The sequence below is a fragment of the Zootermopsis nevadensis genome, unplaced genomic scaffold, assembly GCF_977971745.1.
Source record: "Zootermopsis nevadensis isolate Lab colony 2312 unplaced genomic scaffold, Znev_1.0 Znev_ptg000061l, whole genome shotgun sequence".
Classification (NCBI taxonomy): Eukaryota; Metazoa; Arthropoda; class Insecta; order Blattodea; family Termopsidae; genus Zootermopsis; species Zootermopsis nevadensis.
In genome coordinates, this window is record NW_028259192.1 from 7,815,043 (window position 1) to 7,827,146 (window position 12,104).

The 12,104-nt window shown below is 35.3% G+C and overlaps 1 pseudogene across 1 annotated transcript; it reads left to right on the forward strand.

The window, feature by feature from the left end:
* Nucleotides 1–981: 981 nt before the first annotated feature.
* LOC147871172 (cell division cycle protein 20 homolog) lies at nucleotides 982–11,963 on the forward strand (annotated as a pseudogene). Its single transcript, XR_015532567.1, has 11 exons — nucleotides 982–1,120; nucleotides 1,958–2,043; nucleotides 2,752–2,837; nucleotides 3,260–3,406; nucleotides 4,243–4,366; nucleotides 5,374–5,567; nucleotides 7,339–7,518; nucleotides 8,536–8,663; nucleotides 9,038–9,185; nucleotides 9,683–9,784; nucleotides 11,184–11,963. The product of XR_015532567.1 is annotated as a cell division cycle protein 20 homolog (transcript).
* The last annotated feature ends 141 nt before the right edge of the window (nucleotides 11,964–12,104 follow it).

Here is a 12,104-nt window from a genome sequence, read left to right on the forward strand (position 1 = left end):
GTCCCCATATTTTTTTTATATCCTATGTGCCGTTTTAATAGAAATCTGGTTTAAAGTGTGTCGTATAGAGAAACATTTCTCAACAGAATTTTATTATGTAGACTGTACACGTCTATTTTTTTTCTCTCTCTCTCTGGGACTTAGTTTGGTATCTTTTAAGCTCCTAATGAATGTATCGTCAGTAAATAATTTTTAAAAGCAATAATTTATAGTCTTTCTTATTTCCATTGAGGCATTCCAATGATATATATATATATATATATATATATATATATATATATAATTTGATTACTGTATAATGTATAGTTTAAAGAATACATATTAGTATATATTACAAAACTATATGAGTATGTAGTATGATTCATTAAATACAAAAATTATACTTGCATTTGTTGATGGACAGCAGCATTTTATTTCAGCTACTAGAGTAACACCCATTAAAAATTAAGGGGAAACACTATATATTATAATATTCCTTCTGGAATACAGTATATTGTAATATATTTCATCATAACCTTTACATGAATAGTCACAAATTTTCCCACTCATTACATTCAAGGAATATAATTTTTCATACATATGTTGTCATTACTCTTGGAATTTCAAAATACGCGCCATGAAGACTGACCTACGAGCTAGCGAAGGATATGTTCTTTATGGAACATCTACGTTACAGACTACTGCTGCCATCTACGGAAAACTCGTCGCGACTACTTAAAGAAAGGAACTCTACCACCAACCAGGACCCGAATGTGAATGTGATCAACGATGCGACAGATACCACATAACAAAATGTAAAAACAGAACCAAATCCATCAATTAATATAGCAAGGATTATGACGAACTAGATACAGGAAAACTTTCTTATGCACACCTGTGCGCTTTTCCTATATTATTAGTGGTCATGCTTGCCAAACACATACGATACCAGCACAGGTAACAAAATTTATTTCTTATAAGTTGGTCACACTGTATAACGGAAATCTACAATATAGTGTCAGATTTCAAATTAGTCTCTGACAGTTCAACGTCTAAAGAAGTGTGTTAGAATGGACCAAGAAATAAGCGAATGTCCGATTACCGTGTGGCTGAAGAAGTGTCGGGAGGCCTCCGATTTAAGGTTTGCTCTTTGTGGTATTTAAGATAGTTTAAACGAATGTGTATAGTTGACGGTTTCAGAAATTTCACATTTGAACTGTTTCTTATGAAGGCATCCTGAATTTAATAATTGCTGAACAGTTGTCATATGAAGTTGAGGTTATATTAAGCCAACCAAAACTATTAAATTAATGTAAAATTTTTCTGTGAAGTGAAAAGTGAGGATCAATATATCATGTTGATTTAAAGTTTGACACATTTTTAAACATCTCAGTAATTTTTGAAGCAAGCTTTCCTGCTGACACAGTTAACAGGAACAAGCTAATGGAAATTTTAAAGGCATGTAACATACCCAGCCAACTTATTGCAGCAAGTTATAACGTTTATAAAAAGAACCTCATTGCAATAAAAATTGAATCTGATCTCTCAGAATGGGAATTGTTAAGATTAACCTATCAGATGGCTTGTAATTTCATATGGTGTTCAGTTACACATAGAATATGGTGCGAGTGTGCAGTAACATTGTTTGCAATGCTGATAGAAGTTTTGTTTACTTCTTTTTGTGACAGGGCTGAAAGCAATGTTTCTTGTGGTCTGTGGAGATGATTCAGTATGTTAAATTGGAGTATGTTTTATAGCTTAAATGGAACTTTTAAAAATTAATGCTGTTTCTTTCAGTGCCATGCAGTATGAAGATATTCTAAGCTTTACTTCATATTGTGTGAATCCTTTGTTTCAACAAATCTGACTATAGTGCAAAACTGATTTAATCTTTATAATTTGTTCATGTAATTCTTAAGAGGGTAAGTAATTTCAGTTTATTAAACTTTGATTATGACACTAATTTTCTTTTAATTAGCAATGTATCCAAGAAAACAGCTTCCACTCCAACCTTGTCGAAGACTAAGTCCATTGGTATAAAGAAAAGACCCAAGAAATGGCAAGGTAAAGTATATATATAAAATATGTTCATTACTTGTAATATATATGTTTAATTAGGACCAGAAACTCATTTACTTCTTTGTCCAAATCTGCTTTTCCTTAGCAATAGTAATCTTTTCTTCGTTCTCTGAATTACTGAGAGAGAGGACATGAGTTTTGTATAATGTGAAATTAAGGTTTTCAGAAGTTTCTGATTGTTATCAAAATAATCTCCATATGCACTACCTTCTAGTCAAGTTACAAGGGAATCTGGTCAGTTGATTCTCACCACTTTTGGCCCGTTTTTCGGTATTGCTGTGGCTCCTCCTGTGACTTCTTGTCCAACATATTTGTTGATACTTTACAATTTCTTTGAAAAGGAAACAGTTCTATTTTTCTCTTGCTTTACTGTTACTTTAAAAGGCATCCCTGCATTGCCTGCCATAACTCAGTTTGTAGCAGTTGTTTGGCTGTGGTGCAGGCAACTCAGGTTTGATTCTCAGTGAGGCTTTTACAATCATCAAGTCTACAAATTGGCAAGCCAGTTTATTGGCTGTGGGTTTAATAAAAGATGATTCCTGTATGAGTCATAATATATGACAAATTAAAATAAATATTAAATGTGTCAGTGAAATTTATGCATCATGTCTTTTCATGTTTTATTTGGGAGTCTGTAGTTTATGTGTACATTATTGTTAAATAGTATTTTAACCATTTTGTTTATTTTAACAGGTGCTTCTTCAAACAAGACCCTGATCGGTGGTGATCGATTTATACCTGTTAGGTGTGCAACCGATTTTGAACTTGCACATTATAAGGTAATACATTTATTGGTGTTTATGAACCATGCAGGTTGTAATGGTTGTGGACCTTGAGAGATTAGATCATGATATGGGAAATGTTTGAGAACTGTGTTTTTGTGTCCGTGTTGAGTCACTAAACAAGTGGTTTGCAGGTATTTCTGTAGTATATAGGCACTGTTTAAAATGATATCTTGTAGGTGGTTACAAGCAATTTTGAGGAATGTGTCATGATGCATTGGTTTGAGAAGTTGGTAACTACCTACAAAAGTTACTTTCATTATTCATGTCTGTGTGTGCAGAATAACAAAGAAAAATTGGGTTCAAGCTTAGAGGGGGGTGGGGGGAATTTGCCTGTGGAGAGTTAACTGTTATTTTATATTTATAATGTAATTTTAACTAAATTGAATTTATATGAAGTTGATGTGATTTCTTGTCAGGTGACGCAGGGACAACAACTAGATGATGAATTAATAAGCCCTTCACAGAAAGGATATCAGCGCTTCATGTCAGAGTATCTGTTTGGCAGAGATGTTAGAAATATGAGGCTTCTGTCATACAAGAACAAAGCACCAGGAAGGCCTGATGTAAGTTTTCTAGTTTTCTGTTTCATTGTAGTACAACAGGTATTTCATAGGTGATTGCCTCACCACAACGATTGTTAATCTTACTGCTTGCCAACTTAGAGAATTCGTGTTACAATGTGGAAGATCAGCACATACAATAAAACCCAAAGTAGCATGTTGGACACCGCAAATGACACATAACATTTTCTTATTTATGTTAGGAATCTCTTATCTGTGTGTTGGTTACAGATACTTCAATTCTGAATCATTTTCAGGTGATTTGTTGCTTGTTTTATAGGTCTAGATTGCTCATGTATTTATTTTTAGATCAGTTTTTTGTTAGCCAGAGAATTTATACATTCATTAACAGGAATTTAGCACTTACAAGTTAAAATTAAACAAGTTGATCTAATAATGTCTTCAGATTGAAATATTTTAGAGCTGCATGTAGGGAGTAAACCAAAAGTGTAATTTGGCTTCTGTAATATAAATGTTCAGCTACCGTGTTTTAAAAGTAGCTGTTATTTGAAGAATGTATTCTGAAAATTAATAGGCATCTTGTAAATCACTTGAGAAGTTTTGCTATGACTACAATTTATAATCTGATCTTAAAATTGTTTCAAAATATGTTATTAGCTGTAGTTTTTGCAAAAAGTCAATTTGCCTTGATATGCTGTTAACATGATTTATGCTGTGCCCATTTTACATTTTGGAGCGCGCACAACTGTTTGAATATTCTTTATCTATTTTTTTGTAATCAATTTCTTAAGCTTATAAATAGTTCTAATATTGAGTTCTGTTTGGCAATTTTTTCATGGGATTGTACTATAAACCCATTTATGTTTATTCAATTGCAGGGATTCGCGGATTCTTTGATTAATATGTATTCCAAGGCACCAGCATCAACAAAAAGTTCAACTAGATACATTCCAAAAAATCCAGAATGAATTCTTGATGCTCCTGACATTGTGGATGATTATTGTAAGTTGGTGTTGGTATTTATGTATCTTGTAAGAAATCAAATTCAGATGTTTTATCAGCAGATGTTTGTAATGATTAAGCCTCTAAATGGGTCAATGGACAATGTCTGAAAGACCAACAATCAAGACTCAAACTTTAGGTTTAGAGTGGAACACAGGCCTCTTTCATGACACTTAATGGTTGCTTCAAACAGAAGTTTAAAAACAATTGACTTATAGCTGGTAAAGTTTTCTTCGCTCATCTCAATTACCTATGTAGTAATAAATCAGACAGCTAATGCTTGTAATTGGTTCATAAATATGATGGAAGCAAGACCAAAGGCTTATCTATGAATGAACATTATTTTATTCTGAGTAATAGCAGTGGTACAGGTGAAATGTGTGATTTTTTGGGGGGGGGGATAAGTCGTATCGAATGTTGAAGGTGTTCCAGCCTTTCGGCGGTCTTTTTCTGAAAGGTGACATTATACACTGCAGTTATGATGCTTATTTTAATCCATTGATATTAGGTTATTATTCAAGGCCTTTTATTTCTGGTTGAAGAGAATATTTTGGAAGTCGGGGTTTGTATTTATTAATCTTTATGTGTGAATTAAGGGCATTTACAGAAGATTGAAGCAGTTTCATGCAATGTATTTGAAGAAAACCCTTGGTGACACGTATGGTGCTTTTTAGTGGGTATATTTATTTACAATATTGCCATAACAAATCAGCATTTCAGTACAGTTTATTTTAAGAAACCCTAGGCAATAATCTGGTGATTTTCTCCACATAATGAAAATTTGTGCAATGCAGTTTTCATTATATTGTATGCACAAACCCTGTGTAATGGACACCACTCAAACAATGTGTTGAATCTGGTTCACCTTACATGTTTTTGCAGTCAGAATATATGTATAGTCCACAACTGTAATCAGTTCCTGGTTATGCATAATATACTGCGCCACTTTAAAAATTTTGTTCTAATTTGAGTCATAAATTTTATTGTAATTGTCCTTGTTATTTCAGATCTGAACCTGATTGATTGGAGTCCCAACAACATTCTGGCAGTTGCTCTTAACACCAGTGTGTATCTGTGGAATGCTGGTACTGGTGCTATTGAGAAATTGCTCAGTCTGGAAGGGAGTGATTTTGTATGTTCTGTGAATTGGATGCAAGAAGGAGATTGTCTTGCTGTGGGAACGCGTATGGGAGTTATACAGGTTTGTTATGTTACCCAAAATCAGAATTAGCAGCATGTAAATTGTTAGATGTTACCTTCAAGTTTAGTGGGAAATGTAGATGAAACACGTGTATTCTTCTAGGTTCTTGGAGAAACCGACACTCTTTGTTTTTCTGAAAAGAAAAAATCACTGGTACCTGAGAGAAAATTAATTTAAAAGTTTTGATGCAGCTTGCAAATTATATCTTATTTATTTTCTTATTGAAAGTCAGGTGTGACTTCGGTATTCACATAGCTTATGTTCATATAAATATGGTGGTGTTATTGAAAGAAAGAACAATCAGGTGGTAAAATGTATTTTAAATATCGTGGTTGAAGAGCAGAGCAAGGTTCAAAGTGACAATTACAAAATGTTGTGTAGCAGCTCCACATTGAACACAGTCTCAGTGTAAAGAAAACATTTGCTAGTACAGTGAAACCTCTATCCATCGTTCCCGGAACTATCGTTTTCACGGATGCATCGTCCGTTTTGTTCGGTCCCGAATACATCCCATATAAAATAATGTTACATTTTCCCGCTTCTATCGTTCCTCGAACTATCGTTTTATCGCATCGATCGTTCAAAAATCTTAGTCCCGCCCCACAATTTTCCCGCAATGATCGTTTCTGAGAATTTAAAATGCTGGGTTTTGAGATAAATTAATACCGAAAGACGCACAATGTTTTTGGAATACACAGTAGCGATAACCTGTTATGTCGCCCAACCAGCACATTCTTTTGGAATGAGGGTCAGCGGTGCAGGGGTGATAGATGGAGTGAATGGCGGTGCTCATTGTCAGAAATTTTACGATTTTAATTAGGGTGCACTCATATTTCGTTCCAGCGATGCCAGATGGCATGTGCAGTGTGAATTTCTTCACAAATGCTTTTATTACAAGTACAAAGGAAAGGCTGGCGGCACTTTTCATTCTTCTGATTCATCTCGTTTCCAGCGGTTCAGGGTCTTCTACAGCTACGTTTCGTTGAGTTCGGCAGTAACAGTATTTCCATTCTTCCTGTTATTGTCCGCAAAGGGGGTTGGAGTGGTGAGGAAGAGGAAGACGACGAATGCGAGCCCGAAGCTTTGCCGAGTTTTGCCGAAGCACACGCTGCATTGGCGAAAGTGAAGTCGTTCTTTTATGCGCTTAATATTAGTGAACGTGACGAAGAAAACATTTTGAACGTGGAAAGTGCTCTGTTTGGTCTAAAACGTAAAGTTTCAACAAACCAGTTGTCCATTAAAGACTTTTTTGGTAAAAAGAAGTAACTTTGAAAGAGAAACATTGTTTTTTTTTAAATTTTTAATGCTTTCCCGCATCTATCATTTTCCCGCATTCATCGTTTTTATTTCCCACCCCCGCCGAAAACGATGCATCGAGGTTTCACTGTAGTTTGTATGGATATTTATTCTTGAAAGTACTTTTCTTTTTCTTAACTATTTATGTGAACGGTATTACTGTAGTAAACAATAAATTCGCACTTCATGGACTGTGTGAGATCAGTAGTAATTAGAAAACAAGATGATGAGATTTGAGCCTGGTTTGTGGTCATGTGGTTTGAAAATAATAAATAATAATGATAGTGGTAGTCATAGCAGTACAGGAATTGCAAATGTTTGGTGCCTTATGAATTCCTTTATCTGCCGTCCCATTCAAAAAGACTTGTATGTTCTTCTTTCATTTCATGACATTTTAATAAATATTTTTTTGTTCTCATTGTTTTGTAATGTTAGAATACCCAAAATGTTTAATTGAATTGTTTTGCTTTTAAAGTTGTGGGATTGCAGCGAGAGGAGGCGACTGCGTATCATGGGCGGCCACTCGGCAAGTGTCACCTCTCTGTCATGGAATTCTTACATTCTGAGCAGTGGTTCTGCTAGCGGTCGCATCATTCATCATGATGTTCGACAGAGAGATCACCGTGTGGCTGTGTTGTCTTCTCATACACAAGAGGTGAGAAACCATGCATAGAGAACTCCTGAAGAATGGAGCCAATAGTTTGTGCTAACTATGCAGAATCCATTGGCATGTTTACATACAGATTCATTCCCACGACACTAAATGAAGGTCTACTGCCCACCATTTAATCACCTCTGCTGACAAACTACAAACATTATGTAGGCCAGTTTTAACAGTACCCTGGTCTGCTGTCCCTCCTTACCACACCATGTGCTTCATCTCCCTACCAAAGGTCATGCCATAACTTACGCAGTTAATTGCGGGGACCTGAGTTTGTGTTCAGGGTAGTGATATATTCACGGCAGGAAAAGGTTATAGTATTGAGAAGGAACACTGATGCTACAAATCTTGACACACCTTCCACAAATAAAAAGTTCATTGTTACAGTTACACAAGATGAAGATACTTTATTCACTTGGAGTCGCTGCAAGAAACCTTACGTCATCTCAAGAAAGTAGTAAGCTTTGTATAAGTCTCATACCACCTGCAGAGAGAGGCCCCTACATATCTAATCATGGTGGTCTTCTGGGCTGTGACAGTGTGTACTTGTAGGCAGTTACCATTGTTTCGGAGAAACATACTGTCTCCAACCCAAAGGCTTAAGTGGGAAGTGGTTGGTTTATATAGGGTTAGGAAAAGGACCGGGCCATGGTGATTGTCCAGCCAGAGACCAGGAATGAAGAAGGGATCTGGAAATGGTCCAGGCCTATAGAAAAGAGCCCTAAAGGGACCACTTATAATCTATCTAGCTCCTTGTTTCCTATCAGCCCAGACTGTCCATCTTCCTTCCTCATTCCTAGCAGTTAAAGTGATAAAGCATCCCCTGATTTCAGACCACTATAAAAAGGCATTGTTTTAGATAAGTGTTATTGTGCATTTCCCCCCTCCCATGCCTCTTTAACCTCTGGTTTTAGATTAAAATATTTACATGCATGCAGTCTCTTGAGAAAACTCCCACGGTCATAACATCATTTATATTAGACGTGTTATTGATAACTTCACTGTTTTCAGGTTTGTGGACTAAAGTGGTCGCCAGATGGCAGGTGTCTAGCCAGTGGTGGGAATGACAATATGCTTTACATATGGCCAGTTGTGGCAGGACAGGCTTTCTCACAACCCCAGCCATTACACTCTCTCAGGTAAGTAGATACTTGATGATGTAGTTTCCTATTTGTGAAATGAGAGGATGTTGTACTCTATCAAATTAATTCCATGCAAAAAAAAAATGTGATTGAAGCCTCTGAGTATCTATATATGTATATTGGATCTTGAAACTGTTCCAGTATTGCAAACTTGATTGTATTTTACTCGAACATTCTTGGGCTGTCAGTCATATCAATTGGTTTAAAATCACCAGTGTCTCCATGATCATTGCTATGATATAACTGTCTAGACACAAAAATTATTTTCACAAGGGAATGACAGACACGTTTTCAGTTTAGTAGAATTGCACTCCAAAAATTGTGACATTCCATTCCAACATTGAGATGCTTATTTTCCTGCTGTCTTGTAGTGCACATCAAGCAGCTGTGAAGGCACTGGCATGGTGCCCATGGCAGCGTAGCATATTGGCAAGCGGTGCTGGAACAAGTGACAGATGCATTCGCTTTTGGAACTGCAATACTGGTTGTTGTCTCAGCACCATTGACACTAAGTCTCAGGTAAGACCTGGATATTTACTGTATTTAAGACCCCTTGACTGCCATGACTATAGAGAATTCATAACTGCTTAGGCTGATGCACTGTTAAATTTGGTAGGTGCAGTAGCACATCTATAGTTATTAGTTGAATAATTATTATTTTATTTAAAAATCTAGGCATCTCAATTTACACACATCTCAAATGTGTATGGACTGTTGCCTAACTACTGCATGATTGTCTTGTTGAAGCTTAAATAAAACGGCCATTACCTTCATATTCAACTACTGTCTTCTGTTTGTTGGACATTAATACCACTAAGGAAAGGTTTATGAATGAAAAGTCTCCATATGTGTGTTAAACAATTTTTCATCCTCTTAGTTCATAATTGTCTTGATTTTTAAATCTGTCAGTCATTTGTCATCTTGGACTGGGTTATTTAGTGGAAGAGTACTACATGTATTTTGTTACTTCCTTGAATCCCTTGCAAATATTTACACTGTAAAAAAATGTCTTGCAGGTTTGTGGTCTTCAGTGGTCAACTACATACAGAGAACTCATCTCAGGTCATGGTTCTCCAAATAATCAACTAATTATCTGGAAATATCCATCAATGACAAAGGTAAATGATCATAATTTCAGTGAGATGAAATGTTAATGGAGACGTGATTGAAAATGAATTGGTTATATTGGTGTATAGTTTGTATTGGGAGATGTCTACGAAAGTTCACTCAGGATATGTCATGTATTTTAAAATTATACATATATAATTGGTTAGTTAGAAGATAGATTTATTTCACACTTATTTTTGAACATCCTGTGGCTGACATTTAATTCTTGTAGAACAGGCTTGTAAAACCAGCCACTTTTAATACCATCATTATCTTCCTGTCTGAACACAAACATGATGTTTCTGATGCCCAGTTAGGCACCCACTAGCAAACATTTTATAACCAAAAGTCTTCTTCCCCCACTCTCTATGTGCTTCATCATAAATCATGAGTCAGTATACGTACTTATGCCGCAGTACATGGCACCAACAATCCATTCCATGAGAACCTGATATCTCAGAAAATGTTTATCCAATACTGTCGTGGCAAACTTTGTAACTTATGTTTATTTTGATATTGTTCCCATCACCTTTACTCTGCCATGCTTGAGGGAATGAAAGAAGAAAATGGGGTGGTTTTCCTGGCCTCTCAGTTTGGTCTCCATTTTGTTTTAGGGCTGAAAGGCATTTTTTCCTCGCAAGATATTTCTGCTCTAAAGTCTGATGGCCATGTCCAACCATCAGTGTCTACCTTCCCACAACTCCTATGTTTCTTGCTCTTGACCTTCCTTCTCTCTCTGCTGTGTTTCTTAACCTGTCATTCCCATCTTTATCACAGCCTCCATTGTGAACATTTTCCTTTCACTTTCATGTTCAAAGCCTTCTTTGGGATTTGTCTATTATTCATTCTTAATAAACCATTGCCCATACCATCTAATTCTGTTCTTTGTTAGTTTCTCTTCCATGACATTTAACTTAGATTCTCTTTTATTTATTTTTTATCCAATCTCTTTTAGTTTTTCAGTCTATGCTTCTTAAAAATCGCATCTCTGCTGCCATTAATATAGTAGTTCAGGATTTTACTATTTAACATAAGAATCATGATCCTTAAATGCCTATTAATTTGGATTGAAACTCTTTTATTTTCATCATTGCACTGGGTGAATATTTTAAATTTGTACAGAGACCACAGACGTTAATAAATTGTGAGGTCCCTGTACAAATTTATAAAGTATTTCCAAAAATTATTTTTCATCTAAATGTCAGACTGGATCTTGTCGTCCAAACACCATACTAACGCAATACGAATACCATACCACTTCTGCAGCCAGAGTCAGTGTGTATTTTTACTGCAAGAGTTTATTGGCCCCATTTCAAACCCCAAAGCAGGAGAACTGGTCCTTGCATAATTTTACCAATAAAATTAGAGCATTGATTAAGTTAAATAAATCAAGTCTTAAATTAATTCCAGGTTGCTGAATTAACTGGCCACAAAAAGTGGGTCTTGCAACTGGCTCTGTGTCCAGACGGAAGCACAGTGTTGTCTGCTGGTGCAGATGAAACCTTAAGATTGTGGAAATGTTTTGTTCTTGATCCTGCCAAGAAGAAGAAAGAGATAAGAGACTCTAAGGCTGCTCCGAGCATGTTTAGAGGGATTAGATAATGGAATCTGTCACCGTTATGAACTGTCTAGTAACTTACATAAATGTTCAAGAAGCATACTTATGTGGAGTGTTATACAGCACTGCCTGTGGTTTTGGTGATGTGTACATAGTTTTTATTAGCCTTAAATTTGGCTCAATGTTATTATTTGTTAAATAGTTTAAATTATTCTAACATTAATAGTGATGAAATATGGTCACACAAATTATAATGTATCTAATGAGATTGTTAATCATCTAGTTACCTATATGAACGTTCAATATCCATACTTATGTATTGTTTTATACAGGACTGCTTGTGATTTTAATGATATATACATAGGTTTTATTAGCCATAAATTTGGCTTCAATGTTATTTTTTTTATTAAATAGTTTAAATTATTCCAACAGTAATAGTGATGAAATATGGTCACACAAATTATAATGTTATCTAATGAGATTCTTAATCGTCTAGTTACCTATATGAACGTTCAATATCCATACTTATGTGTTTTGTTTTATACAGGACTGCTTGTGATATGTATATAGGTTTTATTATTATATTTGGCTTCAATTTTATTTATTTAATAAATTGTTTTAAATTATGACAACAGTATCTTTTATTTATGGCATTCAGTTTTCACCCACCTGTTCACAGTGGTCACATTTATGAATGTATTAATACAATTTTATTTATGGAAAATTGTATTAGTAATATTCATAGTTTATATGATGACGTTCAGAAACTGTGA